Raw genomic sequence first — 14,102 nt, forward strand, 5'->3', positions numbered from 1 at the left:
ATTGGTTCAGGTACAACTGCACATCCCCCATACAATAGCACTGAGGAAATACAAGTTACATGTAGGTCTATCCCTATGTATGTTACATTATGTATGCAAATGTACTTTTTCAAATGTATTTTATGCATCATTATTCCTTACCATTGAAAATTAAGTCATACCACCAGGATAAGGAGATTAGTGAAAGACAATGTCACACACCATCGAGGGTGATCTGTTAATGCGTGGGGCCTCTCATTCACATAGATGAGTAAACCACTGCATCCTGGCCATTGCTTTAGGAATGCAACTGTGCTGGGCAGAAGAAGGCTGAGGAGGGGAGGGAGAGAGGTGAAGAGGGGAGCTAATGGCCACCATTAGGGGTGTGAACTGAAAAGTATCTTGTGTGGGTATGGAGACAAGCAGCTGGGGTTTGCTTTATTGCCATTGTTTTGGAAGCAAAGCTGTAAAAGCAGGCTGTTCTCCCTGGACTGATGTGTGGTGGATGAGTGGTTGGGGAGATTGTGTATGCGTCCGAAATGGGACCCTATTCCCTTTATAGTGCACAAATGTTTACCTGAGCCTTATGGGATTCCCTATGGGCCCAGGTCAAAAGTAATGCACTATATAGAGAATAGGGTGCAATTTGGGATGCACATATGCTGTGAAACAACATCCTGTTAATCTTTACTGAAGAGTCTCTTCATCTCATGGGACAAGGGGTTCTAAGTCTGACTGAGGTATTAATTTGATTCAATGAAAAGCACTCAGACTACTGAACATTAATTATACCACAGTGCCTTTTCATAAATTAAATGAAACAGTTGCAGCAGTATCTTTCCTACAAAATTCTTATGGAGCTCTGCTCACATTATCTGGTGAATTTATTTTGAATATTATAGCATTGTGCTTGTTCCTAATGTTCCTCAAAACAGAGGGCCAATCTGTTGTTTGCAGCTTTTTACTTTTTGCAAGACAGCAGTGCTTCACAAACACAAACTTTACAGATGCACCATTGAGAGCATCTTGTCAGGCTGTATTACTGTAGGTAGGGCAACCACACCGTCCGCAACCGCAGGGCTCTCCAGAGGGTGGTGAGTTCAGCCCACAGGAAGGCACAGAAGATCATCAAGTACCCCAGCCGCCCGAGCCACGACCTGTTCACCCCGCTATCATCCAGAAGGTCAGTATAGGTGCATCAAAGCTGGGACAGAGAGACTGAAAAACATCTATTTCAAGGCTATCAGTCTGTTAAATAGCCATCACTAGCCGGTTTCCAACCTGCCCTAAACTTAGTCACTGTTACTGGCTGGCTACCACCCGGTTACTCATCCCTGCACCTTAGAGGCTGTTGCCCTATGTACATAGACATGGAACATTGATCACTTAAAATGTGATGAATGTAACTTGCTTCATTATCAGGTAGCAGACTGAATTAGAGTTACATGGATGGATATTTAGTGAAACTAATTTAGTCATGCCTTCTTATCCCACCTGGTCTATGTGAAATACACAGAGAAAACTCGGGACGCATATTCATCACCGTCTACCCACACAAGTGTGAGCTCAGCTCAGAGCAGATTTGATGATGTCTTCTTGTAACCTGTTGTCGCTTCTATTGTGTCTCCGACTCAACAGGGAGGTGTCCAAACTACACAGTGCTGGAGCACCCACCGACAACAGCAGTAAACTTGTAATAGTAAACATATATTCAGGTGCTGACCTGCTATAATGAGAGTGTGTTTAGTTTGAAAGCCAGGCCCTGCGTTGCTGGATTGCTCTGTTACCCTTACACTCTGTATGGTGAAGGCCCATAAGCCCCCCCCAAACGGCACCCTGTTTCCCATGGTCCCTGGTCAAAAGTAGTTCACTACATAGGGAATAGGGTGCCATTTGGGACATACACAAGATGCAGGACTGGTGGAGAACCCATAGATTCACATGTGTGTGTATGCCCTTTTCAGACTATTGATTCCTGCAGCCAGGTGTTTGTGTCCCAAATGGCACCCCATTCCCTATATAGTGCACAATTTTTGTCTGGTCCAAAGTAGTGCACTATGTAGGGAATAGAATGCCAAAATGGCCTGACAGAGCCCAGCGATGGACACATCTATCAAACATTATTACAATGGATAAATTAAATCACGTTTATTTCAGTTGGAGGCTTCAGGCAAAACTTTTCAAATTGCAAGTTCCATGATGAAAAGAAGAAAGGGACTCATGGCTGGGATAACTGTAGCATGTGAATCTAATACGTACTAGTGATTCCTCAGCCCCGCGTGTCTATATAGCACCCAGCAATGCTCTAATTTCCTCATTCAAAGAATTACCTCTTTTACAAGTCGTGAAAGAGGGGCAATCTGGTGAGATGTCTCCCTAATCTCCTTCTGAGAACCGGTGTTACATACCGTAACCCATAGTTTTATTTTCACAGAGGACAGTGCGCCTGAGAGGGTGCAGGAATGTCCAAACGAGAGAGTACATGAAGGTTGAACCGAGAGCGCATGAAGGTCACGTGGCCAAGGTAAGCAACAGTCTTTACACTCTAGAGAAGTGTGTGTGTGTGGGGGGGGGGTCTAAGCTAACATGGAATTGTTTTAAGATGGCCATATCAAGTATTATTTAGCTATTTGATTTAGAAATGTATGCCCTCTTAAGGTATCCCCCAAAAGATTAAAACAATATTGGATGAAACATTGAATTTGGCATTACTGCTATTAGCCATTATAAACTACATGGAACAACAGATAGTCCCCAAAAAGTCTAAAGGATGTTAGTTCTGAAGTGTTTGTCCTATATCTGAGAGATATAAGAAAGGTCAGAAACACTTTTATTTTACATGTATTTATCCCCTTATTTTAGGCACCAAACTATCTCCATATATACAGTACCATTCAAAATGTGTTCACCTACTCATTCCAGGCCTTTTCTTTATTTTTACTATTTTCCACATGGTAGAATAATAATGAAGACATCAAAATTATGAAATAACACATATGGAATCATGTAATAATCAACAAAAATGTTAAACAAATCAAAATATATTTTATATTTGAGATTCTTCAAATAACCACCATATGCCTTGATGACAGCGTTGCACACTCTTGGCACACTCTCAACCAGCCTCATGAGGTAGTCACCTGGAATTAATTTCAATTAACTGGTGTGCCTTCTTAAAAGTTAATTTGTGGAATTTCTTAATGCATTTGAGCAGGTAGGGATGGTATGCAGAAGATAGCCCTATTTGGTAAAAGACCAAGTCCATATTATGGCAAGAACAGCTCAAATAAGCAAAGAGAAATGACAGTCCATCATTATTTTAAGACATGAAGGTCAGTCAATGCAGAATATTTCAAGAACTTTTAACGTTTCTTTAAGTGAAGTTGTAAAAATCTATCATGCGCTATGATGAAACTTGTTCTCATGAGGACCGCCACAGTAAAGGAAGACCCAGTGTTACCTCTCCTGCAGAGGATAAGTTCATTAGTGTTTCCAGCCTCAGAAAGTGGAGCCCAAATAAGTGTGTCATAGAGTTCAAGTAATAGACACTTCTCAACATCAACTGTTCAGAGGAAACTGCATGAATCAGGCCTTGAGTCCAAATTGGAGATTTTTGGATCCAATCGCTGTGTCTTTGTGAGACGTGTGGTTCCCACCGTAAAGCATCTGCTGCATCAGATGACCTGGTCTCCTCAATCACCCGACCTCAGCCCAATTTAGATGGTTTGGGATGATGCGTACAGATCGGTTGCTGCCCTGCCGTAAGGCCCCTACACCTCCTTCTGGATGATGTTCCCACTCCCATTGTAGCGGATTCACCCACAACAATAATCCGAACCCAAGATCAGTCTGCCTGGCATATGTGTTGCTCTGCGAGAAAGCAGATGTTCGCTGCTCCATAGCAAGATTTCTCTTGCCAGAGAGTGAAGTTGACAGGAATGCGTTCCTACTTGGCAGTTGATATACGCCACCGTAGATGTAATGTCTGACCTGACTAGGACAGGTTGGACCTGTAGGAACGGACGGAAGTGCCTGAGGGCTACTAACACAGTGTAGAGCTTGAGAATGTTGATATGGGCAGTACTCAGATGGTCTGAATATACACTGTTCACCGTACACCCTTCGTCCCCCATCCCTGTAGTGACGCATTCTGTCTCCCAGTGGGGCAGCCCTGCATCAAGAGGGATGGGTCTCTCCGGCATTGAAGGGCCGATATGCACTTTGCAGAGAGAACCACACATCTGTGCTGGTGGAGTGAGGTCACTCAGTGCTGGAAGTCTCTCATGAGGAGGACGCCAAGCGGAACTACCACAATCATTGAGGCCATGAGCCCAAGATGCCTCAGATACATCCAGTACATGACTGATGTTGTCAGGTAAAATACTGAGAGGCAGTGGCAAAAAGTTGTCACTCTATCAACAGTGAGGGCTACTCAACAGGCTAGAGTCCAGAGACAATCCAATAGATTGTAGATTTCGGTCAGTAAGAGCGAGCATTTGGCATGATTTATCCTGAATCCTAGAGTGAGAAGGTGCGACAACACTTGGGTTGTGTGCTCCGCTGCCTGAGCTTGAGTGTCCTTCAGATCAACCATTAGCTGCTGTACGTCAGGACTCTTAAGCCTCTCCTCTAGGCAGGCTGGGGCAGCTTAGGCACACTTCATGAACATCCATGGGGTCAGGGACAGACCGAATGGCGAGGTGAGATGGCGAGGTGAGATATCCGTAGGTTATGCCCTAGAAGGCAAACCTTAGATATCACCTGTGTGCAAGATGAACTCTGATGTGGAAAAAAGCATCCTTGAGGACTACTGTGGTGAATTACTCGTTTGGCCGAATCAGATTCAACAGCATGCGATGTGTTAGCATTCAAAATCTGTAGACCCTCAGATTGTTGAAGTACCGTTAACAACCCTTTTGGTGACTAAGAAATAGAGTCTGAAGAAGCCTGGGCAGGTTCTTCCCTCAAAGGACACTTTCCCCTGTGGACATCCCATGAAACTTAGAGGGACCCCACAAATTGTAAACTGCACACGTGTGTCACTGATCCATGTGAGACGCAAGATAGTGGGGAGCCCTGTGGCAACCGTGGAAGGGACTGGCGGACCCGTGGTGTTTATGGGTTGTGAGGTGGGGGGGCTCCTGTGCTGCACCTCTGGAGTGTGTAAACATGCCTGTGTGACCTGATGCAGGACTCCCGAGGAGACTTTGGTTGTCGTGGTTGGGGAGTTCTGTCAGCCCCAGCTCCTGGTGTGCAACTTCATTGGTACCCCAGTGCCTCACTCTCCTTTTTCTTAGACTCAAACCTGGCATGAATCTCCACACAGGCTGGTGGGATCTGTCCATTCAGATAGCCTTGCATAAATCAGCCAGAGGGCTTTCTGGCCAACAGTTGCGGTTCCAAGACCGGGGATTAGTTAGGAGAAGGTGACTTAAGTGGCTCTGCCCAGAAAGACTCCACCAATGACACATATGGACTTAACCCTATTTGGTAAAATACTATCTTCTGTATACCACCCTTACACAACTGATTGGCTCAAACACAGAAGGAAGGAAATTCCACAAATTAACTTTTAACAAGGCACACCTGTTAATTGAAATAAATTCCAGGTGACTACCTCATGAAGCAGGTTGAGAGAATGCCAAGCGTGTGCAAAGCTGTCATCAAGGCAAAGGGTGGCTACTTTGAAGAATCTCAAATATAAAGTATATTTTGATATGTTTAACACTTTTTTGGTTACTACATGATTCCATATGTGTTATTTTATAGTTTTGATACCTTCACCATTATTCTACAATGTAGAAAATAGTAAAAACAAAGAAAAAGCATTGAATGAGTAGGTGTGTCCAAACTTTTGACTGGTACTGTATATCATTTAGTATATGTAAAGACAGGATTCAATTGAGAATCGTTTGATGGGTGAGAGTATCATCAAATGTGAACGATGCCCAAGGCAAGAAACAGTGCAGTAGACTTTTTCAAATCCTAGTCGCATGCATCATATAGCCTAGCCCATAGGCATATACAATATGTTTTGTTAACGTTTGCATAACAACTAATGTGGCCAAATAACTCTAAGCGGCCAGTCACAGCTCTGTTGCCAAGTGCTTGTTAAATTGTGAATTAGGGACTGATGAAGTGCGTGCAGCCCGTGCAAGAAACATAGCAGAGCACATGCCTTTCATGCAACTTTAAAAAAAAATCATGATTAGAGTCCCATCATGCAGCCTTAGAATGTATTCCATTTGTATTTGAGTCATTTAGCAGACGCTCTTATCCAGAGCGCATAGTGAGTGCATACATTTTAATACTTTTTTCGTACTGGTTCCCTGGGGGAATCAAAACATATAGCCTAAAAGTTGTATCATAACTAAAGCTCCATAAATAACTCTAAATTAACCATATGGGAGGACATGTTTCAAAATATCACTTGGTAACCACTCAACACAGAATAGCTGCATGTGCACAATCCCTCAGAAATCGTTTGGGGAAAATATCCTTTCTATTTTATTCAGCTATGTTCAATTGTTTTCGTCTTACTATAAAATAACATAAAATAATGCCAATGTAATTATTATAAAATCATGTCTGCTAAATGAACTCGTGTAGCCCATAGACATATGGCATAGTCAGATCAGGGCCTAACAAAAGGATGGCTCAGAATATGCTTTTCTGTTCATCTGAAATAGGCTACATTTTCTTCATATAATATTTCTTTAAAGTAAATAATGAATTGATTGTGATGGTGTAGGCTATATTAAATGGATTTATTAGACTTTTTGAAATGTAGATGTTCCAAAGGTCTGCATCAGTGGCTTGTAGGCTATGCATGGAAGCCCAGAGATGCTAAACTTGTTTATGTTAACATTAAATTACAGTGAGACTGGCAGTTATTTGCATGACAGTTAACGGCTGACAAAATCATGACCACCACAGGCCTAGGGAGGGGATTGGCTGGGGTATATACAAATTAAAAACTTTTTTTTTTGCAAAAATTCTAGTGTTTTTGCAGGCATTAATTAAATGTAGCCGGTTCAGCAGGGAAACCTAAGTGTGGTTGAGTCTGGTGGCATTAGCTGATCGCATCAGTGGATTTTGCACCAGTTAGATTCACACCCTACTTACATGCATTCTATTTAAGTTGACTAGTTCTACACATGCTTCCTCGATGCCGAATGTCATCAGCATGCATGCTGCCATTGCGTTGCTGCTGTAACTAGCTGTTTTTCGCTATGCTTGATGTTTTACATAGGAACTTTCTTTGTGAATGCTTGCTAGCTTGGCTGCTGCGGGGATGTCATTGATTGCAAGGATCAACCATGTTGCTGCTCTACAGTTGTCAGTCAATAGCTGCTACAAACTAGCTAGCTAAGTAGAATTAGTCTCGGCAGTAGCCTATGGTACACTTTGTCAGTTCCCAATGTCATGCACTCAGTGATCACGGAGAATCATTCCTAGGAAGTAGCCTATGCTAGGCTAGCTATGCAGGCCTATGTGTCGATATACAGTGAGTAGGAAATGTTTTCTGATCATGAGCAAGGAGATGGTGCCGATCCATTACACTGTAACCTCTTGAAACTCTGGGGGCGCAATTTCATTTTTGGATGAACAACGTTCCCGTTTTAAACAAGATATTTTCTCACAAAAAGATGCTCGACTATGCATATAATTGATAGCTTTGGAAAGAAAACACTCTGAATTTTCCAGAACTGCAAAGATATTGTCTGTGGGTGCCCTAGAACGGAAGCTACAGGCAAAACCAAGATGAAACGGCAACCAAGAAACCAGCAGGATTTTTGAGGCTCCGTTTTCCATTGTCTCCTTATATGGCTGTGAATGCGAGAGGAATGAGCCTGCTCTTTCTGTCGTTTCCCCAAGGTGTCTGCAGCATTGTGACGTATTTGTAGACATATCATTGGAAGATTGACCATAAGAGACTACATTTTCCAGGTGTCCGCCCGGTGTCCTCCGTCGAAATTGGTGCGTCTTTTTCAGCTGCTGGTATTTTTCCATGCGATTCTGAGGGGAAAGCAGGCTTCCACGAACTGCATATCAATGAAGAGATATGTGAAAAAACACCTTGAGGATTGATTCTAAACAACGTTTGCCATGTTTCGGTCGATATTATGGAGTTAATTCGGAAAAAGTTTGACGTTTTGGTGACTGAATTTTCGGTTCGTTTCGGTATCCAAATGTGATGTACAAAACGGAGCGATTTCACCTACACAAAGATTCTTTCAGGAAAAACTGAACATTTGCTATGTAACTGAGAGTCTCCTCATTGAAAACATCCGAAGCTCTTCAAAGGTAAATGATTTTATTTATTTGGTTATCTGGTTTTTGTGAAAATGTTGCGTGCTAAATGCTACTCAAAATGCTAAGCTAGCTTAGCATACTCTTACACAAATTAGTGATTTGCTATGGTTCAAAAGCATATTTTGAAAATCTGAGATGACACTGTTGTTAAGAAAAGGCTAAGCTTGAGAGCAGGCGCATTATTTTCATTTTATTTGCGATTTTCAGAAATCGTTAACGTTGCGTTATGCTAATGAGCCTGAGGCTTTATTTACGATCCCGGATCCGGGATGGGGAGTATCAAGAGGTTTTAACCTAACAATACATTCAACTTAATGTGCAGACTGGTCTGGATTAATGTGCTTATATAACTACACTTTTGCTGCTTTTCTGCTCGGAGCAAATCAGAGTATCTGCTAGCTCATTATTACCATACATTTTACAGTGTAATTTCAGTCAATGTAGTTTTATTTGCTTCATCCTTATCGGTAGCAGTATGTTTAGGCTCTGATTATTAGCCATGTTTCTAATCATGTGTCATGCATTTTACATAGCTAGTCCCTCCCTATCAATCCATATTGCATTCTAATAGTATTATTCTATTGACAGTTTTGTTTAGACTATTGTATGGTATGCTAATTCTTTCTATTCAGGTGTTAGCTGATATTCTTTACCTCATTATGTGCACACAGTATTGCATTATGGCATGACTGCCAATATTCCATTGCAGGTGTATGTGTATGTTTAGGCTCCTTGCTGAGGTCAATGCTCATGCTAATTCATGCATTGGCTGTTATGTCTTGTATCTTCTACACATAGTCGTTATGGCATATCTGCTGTCATTTCTATTACCAAGAGCACACGGTGAGGTTGTGGTGTCATAGAGGCAAACACTAGCCACGCCTTCCACAGCATCTGCTTGGAGCATCGCAGTTTTATTTTATTTTTCTGCAGTACGATGGCAGACCGATTAATTTTATCCAGGTGCAAAACCAAGGTTTTCGCAGATCCTTTACCAGATGTAATGAGGCTTTTTCACATGAACACTTAGTTTTACATTCATTGACAATATCCAGCTTTTTATTGTTTATGTTGTTGTGTATTTTAATTGTGTATTTCTTGTGATGTATGGTTGGTGCGATCAATTTACCCCTTCGTGGATTAATTAGTACTGTCTTATTTACTAATGCATTATAGGGTTTTACTGTCATCCAAAGCTGTTTTGTGCATCATGTGGTCACTTTCTCAGACTTCTTCCCAGCTAGTTATCTAATAGTGGTGGGATAATCGTTCTTGGTTTATTCCAGATTGCCCCTTAGAGGAAAAAAATGCATTCTTGCAGTTATCTATGAATTAGTTCTGTCATCGTTCATTCCCGCTGAAGTGATTATGAAGTATCAGGTTAGGCAATATTTTAGTATTGTACTACATTTTAGGATTGTTGTAAGCAAGTTAACACACGTTATCATGCATGCTTGTACGTTGTCCGTATGAAGGCATCTTATACCCTGATGCAGCTCACTCTGCTACAGTAATTTAACTGAGCATGACTCATATCTACCACCATCGTGCTGGCTCAAATGTTGTGGGCCGCGACGTGAACTGATCAGCTGTCGGGCAGCGTGGTATCTTGTGATATTCGGATGGCATCAGTTTGCCACCGGCTAAACATACTGGGTCATTTCCATTATTCTGGTCATCTTTGCAGTATATTTCTTCTTACCAGGTCAACATCTATTCTTCAATCATGGCTTACCGGCATATAATTGTTAGACATAAGCTTCAGCTCGATATTGTAGGCCTAGGTTTTAGAAGATCATGTCACTGTGCATTTTAAAGATGCATCAGCTACTGCAGAACAGTACCAGTAGTGATAGACTGTTTGGATAGGACAGGTGGTGATAAGTACAGTGCATTCGGAAAGTATTCGGACCCCTTGACATTTTCCACATTTGTTTTATGTTACAGCCTTATTCTGAAATAGATTAATTTCAAATATTTCCTCATCAATCCACACACAATATTCCATAATGACAAAGCGAAACAGGTTTTTAGACATTTTAGCAAATTTGTTAAAAATAAAAAACAGATACCTGTCATGACTGTCCACGACATACCTTATTTACATAAGTTTTCAGACCCTTCGCTATGAGGCTAGAAATTGAGCTCAGGTGCATCCTGTTACCATTTATCATCTTTGAGATGTTTCTACAATGTGATTGGAGTACACCTATGGTCATTTCAATTGATTGGACATGATGTTGAAAGGCACACACCTGTCTATATAAGGTCCCACAGTTGACAGTACATGTCAGAACAAAAACCAAGCCATGAGGTCAAAGGAATTGTCCGTAGAGCTTCGAGACAGGATTGTGTTAAGGCATAGATCTGGGGAAGGGCACAAACATATGTCTGCAGCATTGAAGGTCCCCAAGAACACAGTAGCCTCCATAATTCTTAAATGGAAGAAATTTGGAATCACCAAGACTCAGACTTAGAGCTGTTCACTTAAGGGAAGTGACCAAGATCCCGATAGTCACTCTGACAGAGCTCCAGAGTTCCTCTGTGGAGATGGGAGAACCTTCCAGAAGGACAACCATTTCTTCAGCACTCCACCAATCAGGCCTTTATGGTGGAGTGGCCAGACGGAAGCCACTCCTCAGTAAAAGGCACAGCCTGCTTGGTGTTTGCCAAAGGGCACCTAAAGGACTCTCAGACCATGAGAAACATGATTCGCTGGTCTAATGAAACCAAGATTGAACTCTTTGGCCTGAATGCCAAGTGTCATGTCTGGAGGAAACCTGGCACCACCCCTACGATGAATAATGGTGGTGGCAGCATCCTGCTGTGTGGATGTTTTTCAGTGGCAGGGACTGGGAGATTAGTCGGGATCAAGGGAAAGATGAACGGAGCAATGTACAGAGGGATCGTTAATGAAAACCTATTCCAGAGTGCTCTGCACCTCCGATTGGGGCGAAGGATCACCTTCCAACAGGCAATGACAGCCAAGACAACACAGGTGTGGCCCAGCCAGAGCCCGGACTTGAACCCCATCAAACATCTCTGGAGAGACCTGAAAATAGCTGTGAAGCAACTCTCCCCATCCAACTTGACAGAGCTTGAGAGGATCAGCAGAGAAGAATGTGAGAAACTCTCCAAATACAGGTGTTCCAAGCTTGTAGCACCATACCCAGGAAGACTCAAGGCTGTAATCACTGCCAAAGTTGCTTTAACAAAGGTAAAGGTCTGAATACTTACAGTACCAGTCAAAAGTTTGGACACACATTCAATTTTTAGATTAAAAAAACAACATCTATTTTCTACATTGTAGAATGATAGTGAAGACATCAAAAGTATGAAATGATTCACACTCTACTTTCACGTGGTCTATTTATGTTGACCAGTTCTAGACATGCTTCCTCATTGATGGATGTCACACGCACGCATACCCTGATGTCTCTTGCTGCCATTGCATTGCTGCTGTACCTAGCACATAGTGTGTATGCGATAGTACAGTGTCCAGTGTATTCTACAATGTGTTACAATGTTCTACAGTAAGTACTACACGATTGAGGAATAGTACAGTGTGTAGTACAGTATTCTACAGTATACTACAAAATTCTATATTAAGCACTACAGGATCGAGGGATACTACAGTGTGTAGAATAGTATTCCACAGTATACTAGAACATGTTATAGTGAGCACTTCACAATTGAGTGATACTGCGGTGTGTAATATAGTATTCTACAATATACTAACATTCTATAGTAAGTACTACATGTGATCAAGGGATACTATTGAAAAGTTGTGGGCAGAACTGAAGAAATTTGTATAGTATTCTACAGTATACTACACAATTATATAGTAAGCACTACACAATTGCGGGATACTATATTGTGCAGCTTACTGCATAAATCTATAGATTTCTACAGTAAGTACTAAAGTATTCTATAGTAAAGTATAGTCTTTTTTAATGTGGGCTGTACGGCCTACCATATTTTCATCCTTCTTGTAATGTTTAGCTGTATTGTGTAGACTGTTTTGTGTGCTAATATAAGCATGTTCTGTATGCTTTCTATGTATGCAACATATTATGTATGCTCGCTGCATGCTGTACTGTATTCGTACAAAACATTTAATGCATAGTATATGAGCAGGAGAAGACTACGGGTTAATAAAATATCGACCTCTCTCACCCCCAAATCTTTTATAGGTCTGATTTTACTGTGCATCGCTATGAATTAAATTGAAGCTAAACCAATTAGTAAGCTGTCATGGGCTTACTCACAAATTGCTCCCAGCTACTTGATATTGAAGCTGCCTGTAAGCCTATTCAGAAAGACACTCCATCCTAGGGGCAGGCTAATTTAAAGGTAAGTAGAGGAGGTCATCAATTGTGAGCAAATCAGACAATGGTGAGTGGGAGGAAGAGGGCAGGTGGGAGGAAGGGAAATAGAGGTGGAGGCGATGGGGTAGGAGAGGAAGAAAAACACAAAGATAATGATCATGACTTGGAGATAAAAGAAGCAATTATTTCAAACTAGTTCATCTCGTGTTGACATTCCAGTTAATTACCAAGTGCTTGGAGAGGACCCGGTTCCTGAGCAGGGGCGTGACAAACACAGCTAGGAGAATCTGGGGTTGACTGCAGCACGGCAGCCAGCAAGGGAGGGAGCTTACTCATGGAGAACCAACCTGGCTGCAGGTAACATTATCCCCAGCAGCCAGTGGTTTATCAGGTCCCCAGAATCAGCATCCATCAACAGGGCCACACTCAGGGTACGTCCCAAATGCCACCCTATTCCCTGAAAAGTGCACTACTTTTGAACTAAACCCTGGTGTAACGTAGTGCACTATGAAGGGAATAGGTTGCTATTTGGGATGCACTCACTCACCCACACTACTCTCCCCCAACCTGTAAGGAAACAGTAGAGCACGGTAGAGGAAAATACCACCGCTATCTATGCATGCATTTGAAGACAGGAAAGGACTCAAATTGATTCATTTCATTCCTACCATTCTGGCTAATGCACTTTTTCTGGGTCTGTCTGTGAAGGGATTAACGCTTATTCATTCCTTAGATAGTGAGATGTGTGCTTGCGTGCATACCAGGACGATATGGCCATAGAGAATGAATGGTCTTGAATCTATGGCTATACTGAGGAATTGATCTGAAGATGGACATTTTTCACCTTTTTAAAAAGAACCCTGTGTACACTCTGTAGTCAGCAGCACACTTTACTTATCCAAGTTGCTCCTCGAGAGTGAGAGGCCAAAGTGCCAAGCCTTGTTGTGGAGCAGGTTCAGAAAGGGTGACCGCTTGAGACAATTTTATGTGTTTCTGTGTATGTGTGTGTGAGTGTGTGCGAACATGTGTGCATGCTCTTACAGAATATCTCTAATGAGGTGAACATGGCAGTAATCAAGCCTCACTGGTCCACCTCAGCATTACCTATATTCAAAATCCCATCTCAACTGTGCATCCTGGAAAGGTAAACATTTCTAAATGTGAGGATTAGATATATCCAAATAGGTAAATCCTAACAACCAGGACATTATGATATGATCAATATAAAATATAGCTGTGGAAATATTTCCCTTTACACACTCACACATACACCTTCACAAGCCTTGTGGGCAAATGCTTTTCTCAGGTTAAAGAACTTGGACACCTACAAGTAGACTGTATCCAACATTAAGCTAACCTCCCAATGAGATTTTCTCTGGGGTACGATATGTAATATGGAATAGAGTTTCAAATAATCCTATACAGGTCAGGAGATAAAATGTAATGCCTGAATAAATATGCACATATAGACTGCTATTT

Source organism: Oncorhynchus masou, chromosome 16, assembly GCF_036934945.1.
Source record: "Oncorhynchus masou masou isolate Uvic2021 chromosome 16, UVic_Omas_1.1, whole genome shotgun sequence".
Lineage (NCBI taxonomy): Eukaryota > Metazoa > Chordata > Actinopteri > Salmoniformes > Salmonidae > Oncorhynchus > Oncorhynchus masou.